Consider the following 22435-nt stretch of genomic DNA (forward strand, 5'->3'; position numbering starts at 1 on the left):
CAAAGAGAACAAATAAATTCATTTCAAAACAAACGAACATACCTGGTTTGTTTTTCATCACTATGTAGTACTAGTATGTCTACAACTTTGGAAAACATGTTTTTAAAGTGAAATAGCATTTTCCTTGACTTTGTAAGGTTTTTGGAATGAGAATTCTGCTTTAGTCATTTTATCGCTCTTTTGAGTGTTTTGTCGCCTTTTCCGCATGTTGAAACGTACTTTTACAGTCTTTGAAGCACAAAGAGAACAAATAAATTCATTTCAAAACAAACGAGATTACCTGGTTTGTTTTTCATCACTATGTAGTGCTAGTATGTCTACAACATTGGAAAACATGTTTTTAAAGTGAAATAGCATTTTCCTTGACTTTGTAAGGTTTTTGGAAAGAGAATTCTGCTTTAGTCATATTATCGCTCTTTTGAGTGTTTTTTCGCCTTTTCCATATGTTGAAACGTACTTTTACAGTCTTTGAAGCACAAAGAGAATAAATGAATTTATTTCAAAACAAACGAGCATATCTGGTTTGTTTTTCATTACTATGTAATACTAGTATGTCTACAACTTTGGAAAACATGTTTTTAAAGTGAAATAGCATTTTCCTTGACTTTGTAAGGTTTTTGGAAAGAGAATTCTGCTTTAGTCATATTATCGCTGTCTTGAGTGTTTTATCGCCTTTTCCGTATTTTGAAACGTACATTTACAGTCTTTGAAACACAAAGAGATCAAATAAATTCTTTTCAAAACAAACGAACATACCTGGTTTGTTTTTCATTACTATGTAATACTAGTATGTCTACAACTTTGGAAAACATGTTTTTAAAGTGAAATAGCATTTTCCTTGACTTTGTAAGGTTTTTGGAAAGAGAATTCTGCTTTAGTCATATTATCGCTCTTTTGAGTGTTTTTTCGCCTTTTCCATATGTTGAAACGTACTTTTACAGTCTTTGAAGCACAAAGAGAATAAATGAATTTATTTCAAAACAAACGAGCATATCTGGTTTGTTTTTCATCACTATGTAGTACTAGTATGTCTACATCTCTGGAAAACATGTTTTTAAAGTGAAATAGCCTTTTCCTTGACTTTGTAAGGTTTTTGGAAAGAGAATTCTGCTTTAGTCATTTTATCGCTGTCTTGAGTGTTTTATCGCCTTTTCCGTATTTTGAAACGTACATTTACAGTCTTTGAAGCACAAAGAGAACAAATAAATTCATTTCAAAACAAACGAACATACCTGGTTTGTTTTTCATTACTATGTAGTGCTAGTATGTCTACAACTTTGAAAAACATGTTTTTAAAGTGAAATAGCATTTTCCTTGACTTTGTAAGGTTTTTGGAAAGAGAATTCTGCTTTAGTCATATTATCGCTGTCTTGAGTGTTTTATCGCCTTTTCCGTATTTTGAAACGTACTTTTACAGTCTTTGAAGCACAAAGAGAACCAATAAATTCATTTCAAAACAAACGAACATACCTGGTTTGTTTTTCATCACTATGTAGTACTAGTATGTCTACAACTTTGGAAAACATGTTTTTAAAGTGAAATAGCATTTTCCTTGACTTTGTAAGGTTTTTGGAAAGAGAATTCTGCTTTAGTCATATTATCGCTGTCTTGAGTGTTTTATCGCCTTTTCCGTATTTTGAAACGTACATTTACAGTCTTTGAAACACAAAGAGAACAAATAAATTCTTTTCAAAACAAACGAACATACCTGGTTTGTTTTTCATTACTATGTAATACTAGTATGTCTACAACTTTGGAAAACATGTTTTTAAAGTGAAATAGCATTTTCCTTGACTTTGTAAGGTTTTTGGAAAGAGAATTCTGCTTTAGTCATATTATCGCTCTTTTGAGTGTTTTTTCGCCTTTTCCATATGTTGAAACGTACTTTTACAGTCTTTGAAGCACAAAGAGAATAAATGAATTTATTTCAAAACAAACGAGCATATCTGGTTTGTTTTTCATCACTATGTAGTACTAGTATGTCTACATCTCTGGAAAACATGTTTTTAAAGTGAAATAGCCTTTTCCTTGACTTTGTAAGGTTTTTGGAAAGAGAATTCTGCTTTAGTCATTTTATCGCTGTCTTGAGTGTTTTATCGCCTTTTCCGTATTTTGAAACGTACATTTACAGTCTTTGAAGCACAAAGAGAACAAATAAATTCATTTCAAAACAAACGAACATACCTGGTTTGTTTTTCATTACTATGTAGTGCTAGTATGTCTACAACTTTGAAAAACATGTTTTTAAAGTGAAATAGCATTTTCCTTGACTTTTGTAAGGTTTTTGGAAAGAGAATTCTGCTTTAGTCATATTATCGCTGTCTTGAGTGTTTTATCGCCTTTTCCGTATTTTGAAACGTACTTTTACAGTCTTTGAAGCACAAAGAGAACCAATAAATTCATTTCAAAACAAACGAACATACCTGGTTTGTTTTTCATCACTATGTAGTACTAGTATGTCTACAACTTTGGAAAACATGTTTTTAAAGTGAAATAGCATTTTCCTTGACTTTGTAAGGTTTTTGGAATGAGAATTCTGCTTTAGTCATTTTATCGCTCTTTTGAGTGTTTTGTCGCCTTTTCCGCATGTTGAAACGTACTTTTACAGTCTTTGAAGCACAAAGAGAACAAATAAATTCATTTCAAAACAAACGAGATTACCTGGTTTGTTTTTCATCACTATGTAGTGCTAGTATGTCTACAACATTGGAAAACATGTTTTTAAAGTGAAATAGCATTTTCCTTGACTTTGTAAGGTTTTTGGAAAGAGAATTCTGCTTTAGTCATATTATCGCTCTTTTGAGGGTTTTGTCGCCTTTGCCATATGTTGAAACGTACTTTTACAGTCTTTGAAGCACAAAGAGAACCAATAAATTCATTTCAAAACAAACGAGATTACCTGGTTTGTTTTTCATCACTATGTAGTGCTAGTATGTCTACAACATTGGAAAACATGTTTTTAAAGTGAAATAGCCTTTTCCTTGACTTTGTAAGGTTTTTGGAAAGAGAATTCTGCTTTAGTCATTTTATCGCTGTCTTGAGTGTTTTATCGCCTTTTCCGTATTTTGAAACGTACATTTACAGTCTTTGAAGCACAAAGAGAACAAATAAATTCATTTCAAAACAAACGAACATACCTGGTTTGTTTTTCATCACTATGTAGTACTAGTATGTCTACAACTTTGGAAAACATGTTTTTAAAGTGAAATAGCATTTTCCTTGACTTTGTAAGGTTTTTGGAATGAGAATTCTGCTTTAGTCATTTTATCGCTCTTTTGAGTGTTTTGTCGCCTTTTCCGCATGTTGAAACGTACTTTTACAGTCTTTGAAGCACAAAGAGAACAAATAAATTCATTTCAAAACAAACGAGATTACCTGGTTTGTTTTTCATCACTATGTAGTGCTAGTATGTCTACAACATTGGAAAACATGTTTTTAAAGTGAAATAGCATTTTCCTTGACTTTGTAAGGTTTTTGGAAAGAGAATTCTGCTTTAGTCATATTATCGCTGTCTTGAGTGTTTTATCGCCTTTTCCGTATTTTGAAACGTACATTTACAGTCTTTGAAACACAAAGAGAACAAATAAATTCTTTTCAAAACAAACGAACATACCTGGTTTGTTTTTCATTACTATGTAATACTAGTATGTCTACAACTTTGGAAAACATGTTTTTAAAGTGAAATAGCATTTTCCTTGACTTTGTAAGGTTTTTGGAAAGAGAATTCTGCTTTAGTCATATTATCGCTCTTTTGAGTGTTTTTTCGCCTTTTCCATATGTTGAAACGTACTTTTACAGTCTTTGAAGCACAAAGAGAATAAATGAATTTATTTCAAAACAAACGAGCATATCTGGTTTGTTTTTCATTACTATGTAATACTAGTATGTCTACAACTTTGGAAAACATGTTTTTAAAGTGAAATAGCATTTTCCTTGACTTTGTAAGGTTTTTGGAAAGAGAATTCTGCTTTAGTCATATTATCGCTGTCTTGAGTGTTTTATCGCCTTTTCCGTATTTTGAAACGTACATTTACAGTCTTTGAAACACAAAGAGAACAAATAAATTCTTTTCAAAACAAACGAACATACCTGGTTTGTTTTTCATTACTATGTAATACTAGTATGTCTACAACTTTGGAAAACATGTTTTTAAAGTGAAATAGCATTTTCCTTGACTTTGTAAGGTTTTTGGAAAGAGAATTCTGCTTTAGTCATATTATCGCTCTTTTGAGTGTTTTTTCGCCTTTTCCATATGTTGAAACGTACTTTTACAGTCTTTGAAGCACAAAGAGAATAAATGAATTTATTTCAAAACAAACGAGCATATCTGGTTTGTTTTTCATCACTATGTAGTACTAGTATGTCTACATCTCTGGAAAACATGTTTTTAAAGTGAAATAGCCTTTTCCTTGACTTTGTAAGGTTTTTGGAAAGAGAATTCTGCTTTAGTCATTTTATCGCTGTCTTGAGTGTTTTATCGCCTTTTCCGTATTTTGAAACGTACATTTACAGTCTTTGAAGCACAAAGAGAACAAATAAATTCATTTCAAAACAAACGAACATACCTGGTTTGTTTTTCATTACTATGTAGTGCTAGTATGTCTACAACTTTGAAAAACATGTTTTTAAAGTGAAATAGCATTTTCCTTGACTTTGTAAGGTTTTTGGAAAGAGAATTCTGCTTTAGTCATATTATCGCTGTCTTGAGTGTTTTATCGCCTTTTCCGTATTTTGAAACGTACTTTTACAGTCTTTGAAGCACAAAGAGAACCAATAAATTCATTTCAAAACAAACGAACATACCTGGTTTGTTTTTCATCACTATGTAGTACTAGTATGTCTACAACTTTGGAAAACATGTTTTTAAAGTGAAATAGCATTTTCCTTGACTTTGTAAGGTTTTTGGAATGAGAATTCTGCTTTAGTCATTTTATCGCTCTTTTGAGTGTTTTGTCGCCTTTTCCGCATGTTGAAACGTACTTTTACAGTCTTTGAAGCACAAAGAGAACAAATAAATTCATTTCAAAACAAACGAGATTACCTGGTTTGTTTTTCATCACTATGTAGTGCTAGTATGTCTACAACATTGGAAAACATGTTTTTAAAGTGAAATAGCATTTTCCTTGACTTTGTAAGGTTTTTGGAAAGAGAATTCTGCTTTAGTCATATTATCGCTCTTTTGAGGGTTTTGTCGCCTTTGCCATATGTTGAAACGTACTTTTACAGTCTTTGAAGCACAAAGAGAACCAATAAATTCATTTCAAAACAAACGAGATTACCTGGTTTGTTTTTCATCACTATGTAGTGCTAGTATGTCTACAACATTGGAAAACATGTTTTTAAAGTGAAATAGCCTTTTCCTTGACTTTGTAAGGTTTTTGGAAAGAGAATTCTGCTTTAGTCATTTTATCGCTGTCTTGAGTGTTTTATCGCCTTTTCCGTATTTTGAAACGTACATTTACAGTCTTTGAAGCACAAAGAGAACAAATAAATTCATTTCAAAACAAACGAACATACCTGGTTTGTTTTTCATCACTATGTAGTACTAGTATGTCTACAACTTTGGAAAACATGTTTTTAAAGTGAAATAGCATTTTCCTTGACTTTGTAAGGTTTTTGGAATGAGAATTCTGCTTTAGTCATTTTATCGCTCTTTTGAGTGTTTTGTCGCCTTTTCCGCATGTTGAAACGTACTTTTACAGTCTTTGAAGCACAAAGAGAACAAATAAATTCATTTCAAAACAAACGAGATTACCTGGTTTGTTTTTCATCACTATGTAGTGCTAGTATGTCTACAACATTGGAAAACATGTTTTTAAAGTGAAATAGCATTTTCCTTGACTTTGTAAGGTTTTTGGAAAGAGAATTCTGCTTTAGTCATATTATCGCTGTCTTGAGTGTTTTATCGCCTTTTCCGTATTTTGAAACGTACATTTACAGTCTTTGAAACACAAAGAGAACAAATAAATTCTTTTCAAAACAAACGAACATACCTGGTTTGTTTTTCATTACTATGTAATACTAGTATGTCTACAACTTTGGAAAACATGTTTTTAAAGTGAAATAGCATTTTCCTTGACTTTGTAAGGTTTTTGGAAAGAGAATTCTGCTTTAGTCATATTATCGCTCTTTTGAGTGTTTTTTCGCCTTTTCCATATGTTGAAACGTACTTTTACAGTCTTTGAAGCACAAAGAGAATAAATGAATTTATTTCAAAACAAACGAGCATATCTGGTTTGTTTTTCATTACTATGTAATACTAGTATGTCTACAACTTTGGAAAACATGTTTTTAAAGTGAAATAGCATTTTCCTTGACTTTGTAAGGTTTTTGGAAAGAGAATTCTGCTTTAGTCATATTATCGCTGTCTTGAGTGTTTTATCGCCTTTTCCGTATTTTGAAACGTACATTTACAGTCTTTGAAACACAAAGAGAACAAATAAATTCTTTTCAAAACAAACGAACATACCTGGTTTGTTTTTCATTACTATGTAATACTAGTATGTCTACAACTTTGGAAAACATGTTTTTAAAGTGAAATAGCATTTTCCTTGACTTTGTAAGGTTTTTGGAAAGAGAATTCTGCTTTAGTCATATTATCGCTCTTTTGAGTGTTTTTTCGCCTTTTCCATATGTTGAAACGTACTTTTACAGTCTTTGAAGCACAAAGAGAATAAATGAATTTATTTCAAAACAAACGAGCATATCTGGTTTGTTTTTCATCACTATGTAGTACTAGTATGTCTACATCTCTGGAAAACATGTTTTTAAAGTGAAATAGCCTTTTCCTTGACTTTGTAAGGTTTTTGGAAAGAGAATTCTGCTTTAGTCATTTTATCGCTGTCTTGAGTGTTTTATCGCCTTTTCCGTATTTTGAAACGTACATTTACAGTCTTTGAAGCACAAAGAGAACAAATAAATTCATTTCAAAACAAACGAACATACCTGGTTTGTTTTTCATTACTATGTAGTGCTAGTATGTCTACAACTTTGAAAAACATGTTTTTAAAGTGAAATAGCATTTTCCTTGACTTTGTAAGGTTTTTGGAAAGAGAATTCTGCTTTAGTCATATTATCGCTGTCTTGAGTGTTTTATCGCCTTTTCCGTATTTTGAAACGTACTTTTACAGTCTTTGAAGCACAAAGAGAACCAATAAATTCATTTCAAAACAAACGAACATACCTGGTTTGTTTTTCATCACTATGTAGTACTAGTATGTCTACAACTTTGGAAAACATGTTTTTAAAGTGAAATAGCATTTTCCTTGACTTTGTAAGGTTTTTGGAATGAGAATTCTGCTTTAGTCATTTTATCGCTCTTTTGAGTGTTTTGTCGCCTTTTCCGCATGTTGAAACGTACTTTTACAGTCTTTGAAGCACAAAGAGAACAAATAAATTCATTTCAAAACAAACGAGATTACCTGGTTTGTTTTTCATCACTATGTAGTGCTAGTATGTCTACAACATTGGAAAACATGTTTTTAAAGTGAAATAGCATTTTCCTTGACTTTGTAAGGTTTTTGGAAAGAGAATTCTGCTTTAGTCATATTATCGCTCTTTTGAGGGTTTTGTCGCCTTTGCCATATGTTGAAACGTACTTTTACAGTCTTTGAAGCACAAAGAGAACCAATAAATTCATTTCAAAACAAACGAGATTACCTGGTTTGTTTTTCATCACTATGTAGTGCTAGTATGTCTACAACATTGGAAAACATGTTTTTAAAGTGAAATAGCCTTTTCCTTGACTTTGTAAGGTTTTTGGAAAGAGAATTCTGCTTTAGTCATTTTATCGCTGTCTTGAGTGTTTTATCGCCTTTTCCGTATTTTGAAACGTACATTTACAGTCTTTGAAGCACAAAGAGAACAAATAAATTCATTTCAAAACAAACGAACATACCTGGTTTGTTTTTCATCACTATGTAGTACTAGTATGTCTACAACTTTGGAAAACATGTTTTTAAAGTGAAATAGCATTTTCCTTGACTTTGTAAGGTTTTTGGAATGAGAATTCTGCTTTAGTCATTTTATCGCTCTTTTGAGTGTTTTGTCGCCTTTTCCGCATGTTGAAACGTACTTTTACAGTCTTTGAAGCACAAAGAGAACAAATAAATTCATTTCAAAACAAACGAGATTACCTGGTTTGTTTTTCATCACTATGTAGTGCTAGTATGTCTACAACATTGGAAAACATGTTTTTAAAGTGAAATAGCATTTTCCTTGACTTTGTAAGGTTTTTGGAAAGAGAATTCTGCTTTAGTCATATTATCGCTGTCTTGAGTGTTTTATCGCCTTTTCCGTATTTTGAAACGTACATTTACAGTCTTTGAAACACAAAGAGAACAAATAAATTCTTTTCAAAACAAACGAACATACCTGGTTTGTTTTTCATTACTATGTAATACTAGTATGTCTACAACTTTGGAAAACATGTTTTTAAAGTGAAATAGCATTTTCCTTGACTTTGTAAGGTTTTTGGAAAGAGAATTCTGCTTTAGTCATATTATCGCTCTTTTGAGTGTTTTTTCGCCTTTTCCATATGTTGAAACGTACTTTTACAGTCTTTGAAGCACAAAGAGAATAAATGAATTTATTTCAAAACAAACGAGCATATCTGGTTTGTTTTTCATTACTATGTAATACTAGTATGTCTACAACTTTGGAAAACATGTTTTTAAAGTGAAATAGCATTTTCCTTGACTTTGTAAGGTTTTTGGAAAGAGAATTCTGCTTTAGTCATATTATCGCTGTCTTGAGTGTTTTATCGCCTTTTCCGTATTTTGAAACGTACATTTACAGTCTTTGAAACACAAAGAGAACAAATAAATTCTTTTCAAAACAAACGAACATACCTGGTTTGTTTTTCATTACTATGTAATACTAGTATGTCTACAACTTTGGAAAACATGTTTTTAAAGTGAAATAGCATTTTCCTTGACTTTGTAAGGTTTTTGGAAAGAGAATTCTGCTTTAGTCATATTATCGCTCTTTTGAGTGTTTTTTCGCCTTTTCCATATGTTGAAACGTACTTTTACAGTCTTTGAAGCACAAAGAGAATAAATGAATTTATTTCAAAACAAACGAGCATATCTGGTTTGTTTTTCATCACTATGTAGTACTAGTATGTCTACATCTCTGGAAAACATGTTTTTAAAGTGAAATAGCCTTTTCCTTGACTTTGTAAGGTTTTTGGAAAGAGAATTCTGCTTTAGTCATTTTATCGCTGTCTTGAGTGTTTTATCGCCTTTTCCGTATTTTGAAACGTACATTTACAGTCTTTGAAGCACAAAGAGAACAAATAAATTCATTTCAAAACAAACGAACATACCTGGTTTGTTTTTCATTACTATGTAGTGCTAGTATGTCTACAACTTTGAAAAACATGTTTTTAAAGTGAAATAGCATTTTCCTTGACTTTGTAAGGTTTTTGGAAAGAGAATTCTGCTTTAGTCATATTATCGCTGTCTTGAGTGTTTTATCGCCTTTTCCGTATTTTGAAACGTACTTTTACAGTCTTTGAAGCACAAAGAGAACCAATAAATTCATTTCAAAACAAACGAACATACCTGGTTTGTTTTTCATCACTATGTAGTACTAGTATGTCTACAACTTTGGAAAACATGTTTTTAAAGTGAAATAGCATTTTCCTTGACTTTGTAAGGTTTTTGGAATGAGAATTCTGCTTTAGTCATTTTATCGCTCTTTTGAGTGTTTTGTCGCCTTTTCCGCATGTTGAAACGTACTTTTACAGTCTTTGAAGCACAAAGAGAACAAATAAATTCATTTCAAAACAAACGAGATTACCTGGTTTGTTTTTCATCACTATGTAGTGCTAGTATGTCTACAACATTGGAAAACATGTTTTTAAAGTGAAATAGCATTTTCCTTGACTTTGTAAGGTTTTTGGAAAGAGAATTCTGCTTTAGTCATATTATCGCTCTTTTGAGGGTTTTGTCGCCTTTGCCATATGTTGAAACGTACTTTTACAGTCTTTGAAGCACAAAGAGAAACTATAAATTCATTTCAAAACAAACGAGATTACCTGGTTTGTTTTTCATCACTATGTAGTGCTAGTATGTCTACAACATTGGAAAACATGTTTTTAAAGTGAAATAGCCTTTTCCTTGACTTTGTAAGGTTTTTGGAAAGAGAATTCTGCTTTAGTCATTTTATCGCTGTCTTGAGTGTTTTATCGCCTTTTCCGTATTTTGAAACGTACATTTACAGTCTTTGAAGCACAAAGAGAACAAATAAATTCATTTCAAAACAAACGAACATACCTGGTTTGTTTTTCATCACTATGTAGTACTAGTATGTCTACAACTTTGGAAAACATGTTTTTAAAGTGAAATAGCATTTTCCTTGACTTTGTAAGGTTTTTGGAATGAGAATTCTGCTTTAGTCATTTTATCGCTCTTTTGAGTGTTTTGTTGCCTTTTCCGCATGTTGAAACGTACTTTTACAGTCTTTGAAGCACAAAGAGAACAAATAAATTCATTTCAAAACAAACGAGATTACCTGGTTTGTTTTTCATCACTATGTAGTGCTAGTATGTCTACAACATTGGAAAACATGTTTTTAAAGTGAAATAGCATTTTCCTTGACTTTGTAAGGTTTTTGGAAAGAGAATTCTGCTTTAGTCATATTATCGCTCTTTTGAGGGTTTTGTCGCCTTTGCCATATGTTGAAACGTACTTTTACAGTCTTTGAAGCACAAAGAGAACCAATAAATTCATTTCAAAACAAACGAGATTACCTGGTTTGTTTTTCATCACTATGTAGTGCTAGTATGTCTACAACATTGGAAAACATGTTTTTAAAGTGAAATAGCATTTTCCTTGACTTTGTAAGGTTTTTGGAAAGAGAATTCTGCTTTAGTCATATTATCGCTCTTTTGAGTGTTTTTTCGCCTTTTCCATATGTTGAAACGTACTTTTACAGTCTTTGAAGCAAAAAGAGAACAAATGAATTTATTTCAAAACAAACGAGATTACCTGGTTTGTTTTTCATCACTATGTAGTGCTAGTATGTCTACAACATTGGAAAACATGTTTTTAAAGTGAAATAGCATTTTCCTTGACTTTGTAAGGTTTTTGGAAAGAGAATTCTGCTTTAGTCATATTATCGCTGTCTTGAGTGTTTTATCGCCTTTTCCGTATTTTGAAACGTACATTTACAGTCTTTGAAACACAAAGAGAACAAATAAATTCTTTTCAAAACAAACGAACATACCTGGTTTGTTTTTCATTACTATGTAATACTAGTATGTCTACAACTTTGGAAAACATGTTTTTAAAGTGAAATAGCATTTTCCTTGACTTTGTAAGGTTTTTGGAAAGAGAATTCTGCTTTAGTCATATTATCGCTCTTTTGAGTGTTTTTTCGCCTTTTCCATATGTTGAAACGTACTTTTACAGTCTTTGAAGCACAAAGAGAATAAATGAATTTATTTCAAAACAAACGAGCATATCTGGTTTGTTTTTCATTACTATGTAATACTAGTATGTCTACAACTTTGGAAAACATGTTTTTAAAGTGAAATAGCATTTTCCTTGACTTTGTAAGGTTTTTGGAAAGAGAATTCTGCTTTAGTCATATTATCGCTGTCTTGAGTGTTTTATCGCCTTTTCCGTATTTTGAAACGTACATTTACAGTCTTTGAAACACAAAGAGAACAAATAAATTCTTTTCAAAACAAACGAACATACCTGGTTTGTTTTTCATTACTATGTAATACTAGTATGTCTACAACTTTGGAAAACATGTTTTTAAAGTGAAATAGCATTTTCCTTGACTTTGTAAGGTTTTTGGAAAGAGAATTCTGCTTTAGTCATATTATCGCTCTTTTGAGTGTTTTTTCGCCTTTTCCATATGTTGAAACGTACTTTTACAGTCTTTGAAGCACAAAGAGAATAAATGAATTTATTTCAAAACAAACGTGCATATCTGGTTTGTTTTTCATCACTATGTAGTACTAGTATGTCTACATCTCTGGAAAACATGTTTTTAAAGTGAAATAGCCTTTTCCTTGACTTTGTAAGGTTTTTGGAAAGAGAATTCTGCTTTAGTCATTTTATCGCTGTCTTGAGTGTTTTATCGCCTTTTCCGTATTTTGAAACGTACATTTACAGTCTTTGAAGCACAAAGAGAACAAATAAATTCATTTCAAAACAAACGAACATACCTGGTTTGTTTTTCATTACTATGTAGTGCTAGTATGTCTACAACTTTGAAAAACATGTTTTTAAAGTGAAATAGCATTTTCCTTGACTTTGTAAGGTTTTTGGAAAGAGAATTCTGCTTTAGTCATATTATCGCTCTTTTGAGTGTTTTTTCGCCTTTTCCATATGTTGAAACGTACTTTTACAGTCTTTGAAGCACAAAGAGAATAAATGAATTTATTTCAAAACAAACGAGCATATCTGGTTTGTTTTTCATCACTATGTAGTACTAGTATGTCTACATCTCTGGAAAACATGTTTTTAAAGTGAAATAGCCTTTTCCTTGACTTTGTAAGGTTTTTGGAAAGAGAATTCTGCTTTATTCATATTATAGCTCTTTTGAGTGTTTTGTCGCCTTTGCCGTATGTTGAAACGTCTTATCACAGTCTCTGAAACACAAAGGGAACGAATAAATACATTTCAAAACAAACGAACATACCTGGTTTGTTTTTCATCATTATGTAGTGCTAGTATGTCTACAACTTTGGAAAACATGTTTTTAAAGTGAAATAGCATTTTCCTTGACTTTGTAAGGTTTTTGGAAAGAGAATTCTGCTTTAGTCATATTATCGCTCTTTTGAGTGTTTTTTCGCCTTTTCCATATGTTGAAACGTACTTTTACAGTCTTTGAAGCAAAAAGAGAACAAATGAATTTATTTCAAAACAAACGAGATTACCTGGTTTGTTTTTCATCACTATGTAGTGCTAGTATGTCTACAACATTGGAAAACATGTTTTTAAAGTGAAATAGCATTTTCCTTGACTTTGTAAGGTTTTTGGAAAGAGAATTCTGCTTTAGTCATATTATCGCTGTCTTGAGTGTTTTATCGCCTTTTCCGTATTTTGAAACGTACATTTACAGTCTTTGAAACACAAAGAGAACAAATAAATTCTTTTCAAAACAAACGAACATACCTGGTTTGTTTTTCATTACTATGTAATACTAGTATGTCTACAACTTTGGAAAACATGTTTTTAAAGTGAAATAGCATTTTCCTTGACTTTGTAAGGTTTTTGGAAAGAGAATTCTGCTTTAGTCATATTATCGCTCTTTTGAGTGTTTTATCGCCTTTTCCTTATGTTGAAACGTATATTTACAGTCTTTGAAGCACAAAGAGAACCAATAAATTCATTTCAAAACAAACGAACATACCTGGTTTGTTTTTCATTACTATGTAGTGCTAGTATGTCTACAACTTTGAAAAACATGTTCTTAAAGAGAAATAGCATTTTCCTTGACTTTGTAAGGTTTTTGGAAAGAGAATTCTGCTTTATTCATATTATAGCTCTTTTGAGTGTTTTGTCGCCTTTGCCGTATGTTGAAACGTCTTATCACAGTCTCTGAAACACAAAGGGAACGAATAAATACATTTCAAAACAAACGAACATACCTGGTTTGTTTTTCATCACTATGTAGTGCTAGTATGTCTACAACTTTGGAAAACATGTTTTTAAAGTGAAATAGCATTTTCCTTGACTTTGTAAGGTTTTTGGAAAGAGAATTCTGCTTTAGTCATATTATCGCTCTTTTGAGTGTTTTTTCGCCTTTTCCATATGTTGAAACGTACTTTTACAGTCTTTGAAGCAAAAAGAGAACAAATGAATTTATTTCAAAACAAACGAGATTACCTGGTTTGTTTTTCATCACTATGTAGTGCTAGTATGTCTACAACATTGGAAAACATGTTTTTAAAGTGAAATAGCATTTTCCTTGACTTTGTAAGGTTTTTGGAAAGAGAATTCTGCTTTAGTCATATTATCGCTGTCTTGAGTGTTTTATCGCCTTTTCCGTATTTTGAAACGTACATTTACAGTCTTTGAAACACAAAGAGAACAAATAAATTCTTTTCAAAACAAACGAACATACCTGGTTTGTTTTTCATTACTATGTAATACTAGTATGTCTACAACTTTGGAAAACATGTTTTTAAAGTGAAATAGCATTTTCCTTGACTTTGTAAGGTTTTTGGAAAGAGAATTCTGCTTTAGTCATATTATCGCTCTTTTGAGTGTTTTTTCGCCTTTTCCATATGTTGAAACGTACTTTTACAGTCTTTGAAGCACAAAGAGAATAAATGAATTTATTTCAAAACAAACGAGCATATCTGGTTTGTTTTTCATCACTATGTAGTACTAGTATGTCTACATCTCTGGAAAACATGTTTTTAAAGTGAACTAGCCTTTTCCTTGACTTTGTAAGGTTTTTGGAAAGAGAATTCTGCTTTATTCATATTATAGCTCTTTTGAGTGTTTTGTCGCCTTTGCCGTATGTTGAAACGTCTTATCACAGTCTCTGAAACACAAAGGGAACGAATAAATACATTTCAAAACAAACGAACATACCTGGTTTGTTTTTCATCACTATGTAGTGCTAGTATGTCTACAACTTTGGAAAACATGTTTTTAAAGTGAAATAGCATTTTCCTTGACTTTGTAAGGTTTTTGGAAAGAGAATTCTGCTTTAGTCATATTATCGCTCTTTTGAGTGTTTTTTCGCCTTTTCCATATGTTGAAACGTACTTTTACAGTCTTTGAAGCAAAAAGAGAACAAATGAATTTATTTCAAAACAAACGAGATTACCTGGTTTGTTTTTCATCACTATGTAGTGCTAGTATGTCTACAACATTGGAAAACATGTTTTTAAAGTGAAATAGCATTTTCCTTGACTTTGTAAGGTTTTTGGAAAGAGAATTCTGCTTTAGTCATATTATCGCTGTCTTGAGTGTTTTATCGCCTTTTCCGTATTTTGAAACGTACATTTACAGTCTTTGAAACACAAAGAGAACAAATAAATTCTTTTCAAAACAAACGAACATACCTGGTTTGTTTTTCATTACTATGTAATACTAGTATGTCTACAACTTTGGAAAACATGTTTTTAAAGTGAAATAGCCTTTTCCTTGACTTTGTAAGGTTTTTGGAAAGAGAATTCTGCTTTAGTCATTTTATCGCTGTCTTGAGTGTTTTATCGCCTTTTCCGTATTTTGAAACGTACATTTACAGTCTTTGAAGCACAAAGAGAACAAATAAATTCATTTCAAAACAAACGAACATACCTGGTTTGTTTTTCATTACTATGTAGTGCTAGTATGTCTACAACTTTGAAAAACATGTTTTTAAAGTGAAATAGCATTTTCCTTGACTTTGTAAGGTTTTTGGAAAGAGAATTCTGCTTTAGTCATATTATCGCTGTCTTGAGTGTTTTATCGCCTTTTCCGTATTTTGAAACGTACTTTTACAGTCTTTGAAGCACAAAGAGAACCAATAAATTCATTTCAAAACAAACGAACATACCTGGTTTGTTTTTCATCACTATGTAGTACTAGTATGTCTACAACTTTGGAAAACATGTTTTTAAAGTGAAATAGCATTTTCCTTGACTTTGTAAGGTTTTTGGAATGAGAATTCTGCTTTAGTCATTTTATCGCTCTTTTGAGTGTTTTGTCGCCTTTTCCGCATGTTGAAACGTACTTTTACAGTCTTTGAAGCACAAAGAGAACAAATAAATTCATTTCAAAACAAACGAGATTACCTGGTTTGTTTTTCATCACTATGTAGTGCTAGTATGTCTACAACATTGGAAAACATGTTTTTAAAGTGAAATAGCATTTTCCTTGACTTTGTAAGGTTTTTGGAAAGAGAATTCTGCTTTAGTCATATTATCGCTCTTTTGAGGGTTTTGTCGCCTTTGCCATATGTTGAAACGTACTTTTACAGTCTTTGAAGCACAAAGAGAACCAATAAATTCATTTCAAAACAAACGAGATTACCTGGTTTGTTTTTCATCACTATGTAGTGCTAGTATGTCTACAACATTGGAAAACATGTTTTTAAAGTGAAATAGCCTTTTCCTTGACTTTGTAAGGTTTTTGGAAAGAGAATTCTGCTTTAGTCATTTTATCGCTGTCTTGAGTGTTTTATCGCCTTTTCCGTATTTTGAAACGTACATTTACAGTCTTTGAAGCACAAAGAGAACAAATAAATTCATTTCAAAACAAACGAACATACCTGGTTTGTTTTTCATCACTATGTAGTACTAGTATGTCTACAACTTTGGAAAACATGTTTTTAAAGTGAAATAGCATTTTCCTTGACTTTGTAAGGTTTTTGGAATGAGAATTCTGCTTTAGTCATTATATCGCTCTTTTGAGTGTTTTGTCGCCTTTTCCGCATGTTGAAACGTACTTTTACAGTCTTTGAAGCACAAAGAGAACAAATAAATTCATTTCAAAACAAACGAGATTACCTGGTTTGTTTTTCATCACTATGTAGTGCTAGTATGTCTACAACATTGGAAAACATGTTTTTAAAGTGAAATAGCATTTTCCTTGACTTTGTAAGGTTTTTGGAAAGAGAATTCTGCTTTAGTCATATTATCGCTCTTTTGAGGGTTTTGTCGCCTTTGCCATATGTTGAAACGTACTTTTACAGTCTTTGAAGCACAAAGAGAACCAATAAATTCATTTCAAAACAAACGAGATTACCTGGTTTGTTTTTCATCACTATGTAGTGCTAGTATGTCTACAACATTGGAAAACATGTTTTTAAAGTGAAATAGCATTTTCCTTGACTTTGTAAGGTTTTTGGAAAGAGAATTCTGCTTTAGTCATATTATCGCTCTTTTGAGTGTTTTTTCGCCTTTTCCATATGTTGAAACGTACTTTTACAGTCTTTGAAGCACAAAGAGAATAAATGAATTTATTTCAAAACAAACGAGCATATCTGGTTTGTTTTTCATCACTATGTAGTACTAGTATGTCTACATCTCTGGAAAACATGTTTTTAAAGTGAACTAGCCTTTTCCTTGACTTTGTAAGGTTTTTGGAAATAGAATTCTGCTTTATTCATATTATAGCTCTTTTGAGTGTTTTGTCGCCTTTGCCGTATGTTGAAACGTCTTATCACAGTCTCTGAAACACAAAGGGAACGAATAAATACATTTCAAAACAAACGAACATACCTGGTTTGTTTTTCATCACTATGTAGTGCTAGTATGTCTACAACTTTGGAAAACATGTTTTTAAAGTGAAATAGCATTTTCCTTGACTTTGTAAGGTTTTTGGAAAGAGAATTCTGCTTTAGTCATATTATCGCTCTTTTGAGTGTTTTTTCGCCTTTTCCATATGTTGAAACGTACTTTTACAGTCTTTGAAGCAAAAAGAGAACAAATGAATTTATTTCAAAACAAACGAGATTACCTGGTTTGTTTTTCATCACTATGTAGTGCTAGTATGTCTACAACATTGGAAAACATGTTTTTAAAGTGAAATAGCATTTTCCTTGACTTTGTAAGGTTTTTGGAAAGAGAATTCTGCTTTAGTCATATTATCGCTGTCTTGAGTGTTTTATCGCCTTTTCCGTATTTTGAAACGTACATTTACAGTCTTTGAAACACAAAGAGAACAAATAAATTCTTTTCAAAACAAACGAACATACCTGGTTTGTTTTTCATTACTATGTAATACTAGTATGTCTACAACTTTGGAAAACATGTTTTTAAAGTGAAATAGCATTTTCCTTGACTTTGTAAGGTTTTTGGAAAGAGAATTCTGCTTTAGTCATATTATCGCTCTTTTGAGTGTTTTTTCGCCTTTTCCATATGTTGAAACGTACTTTTACAGTCTTTGAAGCACAAAGAGAATAAATGAATTTATTTCAAAACAAACGAGCATATCTGGTTTGTTTTTCATTACTATGTAATACTAGTATGTCTACAACTTTGGAAAACATGTTTTTAAAGTGAAATAGCATTTTCCTTGACTTTGTAAGGTTTTTGGAAAGAGAATTCTGCTTTAGTCATATTATCGCTGTCTTGAGTGTTTTATCGCCTTTTCCGTATTTTGAAACGTACATTTACAGTCTTTGAAACACAAAGAGAACAAATAAATTCTTTTCAAAACAAACGAACATACCTGGTTTGTTTTTCATTACTATGTAATACTAGTATGTCTACAACTTTGGAAAACATGTTTTTAAAGTGAAATAGCATTTTCCTTGACTTTGTAAGGTTTTTGGAAAGAGAATTCTGCTTTAGTCATATTATCGCTCTTTTGAGTGTTTTTTCGCCTTTTCCATATGTTGAAACGTACTTTTACAGTCTTTGAAGCACAAAGAGAATAAATGAATTTATTTCAAAACAAACGAGCATATCTGGTTTGTTTTTCATCACTATGTAGTACTAGTATGTCTACATCTCTGGAAAACATGTTTTTAAAGTGAAATAGCCTTTTCCTTGACTTTGTAAGGTTTTTGGAATGACAATTCTGCTTTAGTCATTTTATCGCTGTCTTGAGTGTTTTATCGCCTTTTCCGTATTTTGAAACGTACATTTACAGTCTTTGAAGCACAAAGAGAACAAATAAATTCATTTCAAAACAAACGAACATACCTGGTTTGTTTTTCATTACTATGTAGTGCTAGTATGTCTACAACTTTGAAAAACATGTTTTTAAAGTGAAATAGCATTTTCCTTGACTTTGTAAGGTTTTTGGAAAGAGAATTCTGCTTTAGTCATATTATCGCTGTCTTGAGTGTTTTATCGCCTTTTCCGTGTTTTGAAACGTACATTTACAGTCTTTGAAACACAAAGACAACAAATAAATTCTTTTCAAAACAAACGAACATACCTGGTTTGTTTTTCATTACTATGTAATACTAGTATGTCTACAAATTTGAAAAACATGTTTTTAAAGTGAAATAGCATTTTCCTTGACTTTGTAAGGTTTTTGGAAAGAGAATTCTGCTTTACTCATATTATCGCTCTTTTGAGTGTTTTATCGCCTTTTCCTTATGTTGAAACGTACATTTACAGTCTTTGAAGCACAAGAGAACAAATAAATTCATTTCAAAACAAACGAACATACCTGGTTTGTTTTTCATTACTATGTAGTGCTAGTATGTCTACAACTTTGAAAAACATGTTCTTAAAGAGAAATAGCATTTTCCTTGACTTTGTAAGGTTTTTGGAAAGAGAATTCTGCTTTAGTCATTTTATCGTTCTTTTGAGTGTTTTATCGCCTTTTCCTTATGCTGAAACGTACATTTACAGTCTTTGAAGCACAAAGACAACAAATAAATTCTTTTCAAAACAAACGAACATACCTGGTTTGTTTTTCATCACTATGTAGTGCTAGTATGTCTACAACTTTGAAAAACATGTTTTTAAAGTGAAATAGCATTTTCCTTGACTTTGTAAGGTTTTTGGAATGACAATTCTGCTTTAGTCATTTTATCGCTCTTTTGAGTGTTTTGTCGGCTTTTCCGCATGTTGAAACGTACTTTTACAGTCTTTGAAGCACAAACAGAACCAATAAATTCATTTCAAAACAAACGAGATTACCTGGTTTGTTTTTCATCACTATGTAGTGCTAGTATGTCTACAACATTGGAAAACATGTTTTTAAAGTGAAATAGCATTTTCCTTGACTTTGTAAGGTTTTTGGAATGACAATTCTGCTTTAGTCATTTTATCGCTGTCTTGAGTGTTTTATCGCCTTTTCCGTATTTTGAAACGTACATTTACAGTCTTTGAAACACAAAGACAACAAATAAATTCTTTTCAAAACAAACGAACATACCTGGTTTGTTTTTCATTACTATGTAATACTAGTATGTCTACAAATTTGAAAAACATGTTTTTAAAGTGAAATAGCATTTTCCTTGACTTTGTAAGGTTTTTGGAAAGAGAATTCTGCTTTAGTCATATTATCGCTCTTTTGAGGGTTTTATCGCCTTTTCCGTATTTTGAAACGTACATTTACAGTCTTTGAAGCACAAAGAGAACCAATAAATTCATTTCAAAACAAACGAGATTACCTGGTTTGTTTTTCATCACTATGTAGTGCTAGTATGTCTACAACATTGGAAAACATGTTTTTAAAATGAAATAGCATTTTCCTTGACTTTGTAAGGTTTTTGGAATGACAATTCTGCTTTAGTCATTTTATCGCTCTTTTGAGTGTTTTGTCGCCTTTTCCGCATGTTGAAACGTACTTTTACAGTCTTTGAAGCACAAAGAGAACCAATAAATTCATTTCAAAACAAACGAGATTACCTGGTTTGTTTTTCATCACTATGTAGTGCTAGTATGTCTACAACATTGGAAAACATGTTTTTAAAGTGAAATAGCATTTTCCTTGACTTTGTAAGGTTTTTGGAAAGAGAATTCTGCTTTAGTCATATTATCGCTGTCTTGAGTGTTTTATCGCCTTTTCCGTATTTTGAAACATACATTTACAGTGTTTGAAGCACAAAGAGAACAAATAAATTCATTTCAAAACAAACGAACATACCTGGTTTGTTTTTCATTACTATGTAGTGCTAGTATGTCTTCAACTTTGAAAAACATGTTTTTAAAGCGAAATAGCATTTTCCTTGACTTTGTAAGGTTTTTGGAATGACAATTCTGCTTTAGTCATTTTATCGCTCTTTTGAGTGTTTTTTCGCCTTTTCCGCATGTTGAAACGTACTTTTACAGTCTTTGAAGCACAAAGAGAACCAATAAATTCATTTCAAAACAAACGAGATTACCTGGTTTGTTTTTCATCACTATGTAGTGCTAGTATGTCTACAACATTGGAAAACATGTTTTTAAAGTGAAATAGCATTTTCCTTGACTTTGTAAGGTTTTTGGAATGACAATTCTGCTTTAGTCATTTTATCGCTGTCTTGAGTGTTTTATCGCCTTTTCCGTATTTTGAAACGTACATTTACAGTCTTTGAAGCACAAAGAGAACAAATAAATTCATTTCAAAACAAAACGAACATACCTGGTTTGTTTTTCATTACTATGTAGTGCTAGTATGTCTACAACTTTGAAAAACATGTTTTTAAAGTGAAATAGCATTTTCCTTGACTTTGTAAGGTTTTTGGAATGACAATTCTGCTTTAGTCATTTTATCGCTCTTTTGAGTGTTTTGTCGCCTTTTCCGCATGTTGAAACGTACATTTACAGTCTTTGAAGCACAAAGAGAACAAATAAATTCATTTCAAAACAAACGAACATACCTGGTTTGTTTTTCATTACTATGTAGTGCTAGTATGTCTACAACTTTGAAAAACATGTTTTTAAAGTGAAATAGCATTTTCCTTGACTTTGTAAGGTTTTTGGAAAGAGAATTCTGCTTTAGTCATATTATCGCTGTCTTGAGTGTTTTATCGCCTTTTCCGTATTTTGAAACGTACTTTTACAGTCTTTGAAGCACAAAGAGAACCAATAAATTCATTTCAAAACAAACGAACATACCTGGTTTGTTTTTCATCACTATGTAGTACTAGTATGTCTACAACTTTGGAAAACATGTTTTTAAAGTGAAATAGCATTTTCCTTGACTTTGTAAGGTTTTTGGAATGAGAATTCTGCTTTAGTCATTTTATCGCTCTTTTGAGTGTTTTGTCGCCTTTTCCGCATGTTGAAACGTACTTTTACAGTCTTTGAAGCACAAAGAGAACCAATAAATTCATTTCAAAACAAACGAGATTACCTGGTTTGTTTTTCATCACTATGTAGTGCTAGTATGTCTACAACATTGGAAAACATGTTTTTAAAGTGAAATAGCATTTTCCTTGACTTTGTAAGGTTTTTGGAATGACAATTCTGCTTTAGTCATTTTATCGCTGTCTTGAGTGTTTTATCGCCTTTTCCGTATTTTGAAACGTACATTTACAGTCTTTGAAGCACAAAGAGAACAAATAAATTCATTTCAAAACAAAACGAACATACCTGGTTTGTTTTTCATTACTATGTAGTGCTAGTATGTCTACAACTTTGAAAAACATGTTTTTAAAGTGAAATAGCATTTTCCTTGACTTTGTAAGGTTTTTGGAATGACAATTCTGCTTTAGTCATTTTATCGCTCTTTTGAGTGTTTTATCGCCTTTTCCGCATGTTGAAACGTACTTTTACAGTCTTTGAAGCACAAAGAGAACAAATAAATTCATTTCAAAACAAACGAACATTCCTGGTTTGTTTTTCATTACTATGTAGTGCTAGTATGTCTACAACTTTGAAAAACATGTTTTTAAAGTGAAATAGCATTTTCCTTGACTTTGTAAGGTTTTTGGAAAGAGAATTCTGCTTTAGTCATATTATCGCTGTCTTGAGTGTTTTATCGCCTTTTCCGTATTTTGAAACGTACTTTTACAGTCTTTGAAGCACAAAGAGAACCAATAAATTCATTTCAAAACAAACGAACATACCTGGTTTGTTTTTCATCAC

Source organism: Salminus brasiliensis, chromosome 2, assembly GCF_030463535.1.
Source record: "Salminus brasiliensis chromosome 2, fSalBra1.hap2, whole genome shotgun sequence".
Lineage (NCBI taxonomy): Eukaryota > Metazoa > Chordata > Actinopteri > Characiformes > Bryconidae > Salminus > Salminus brasiliensis.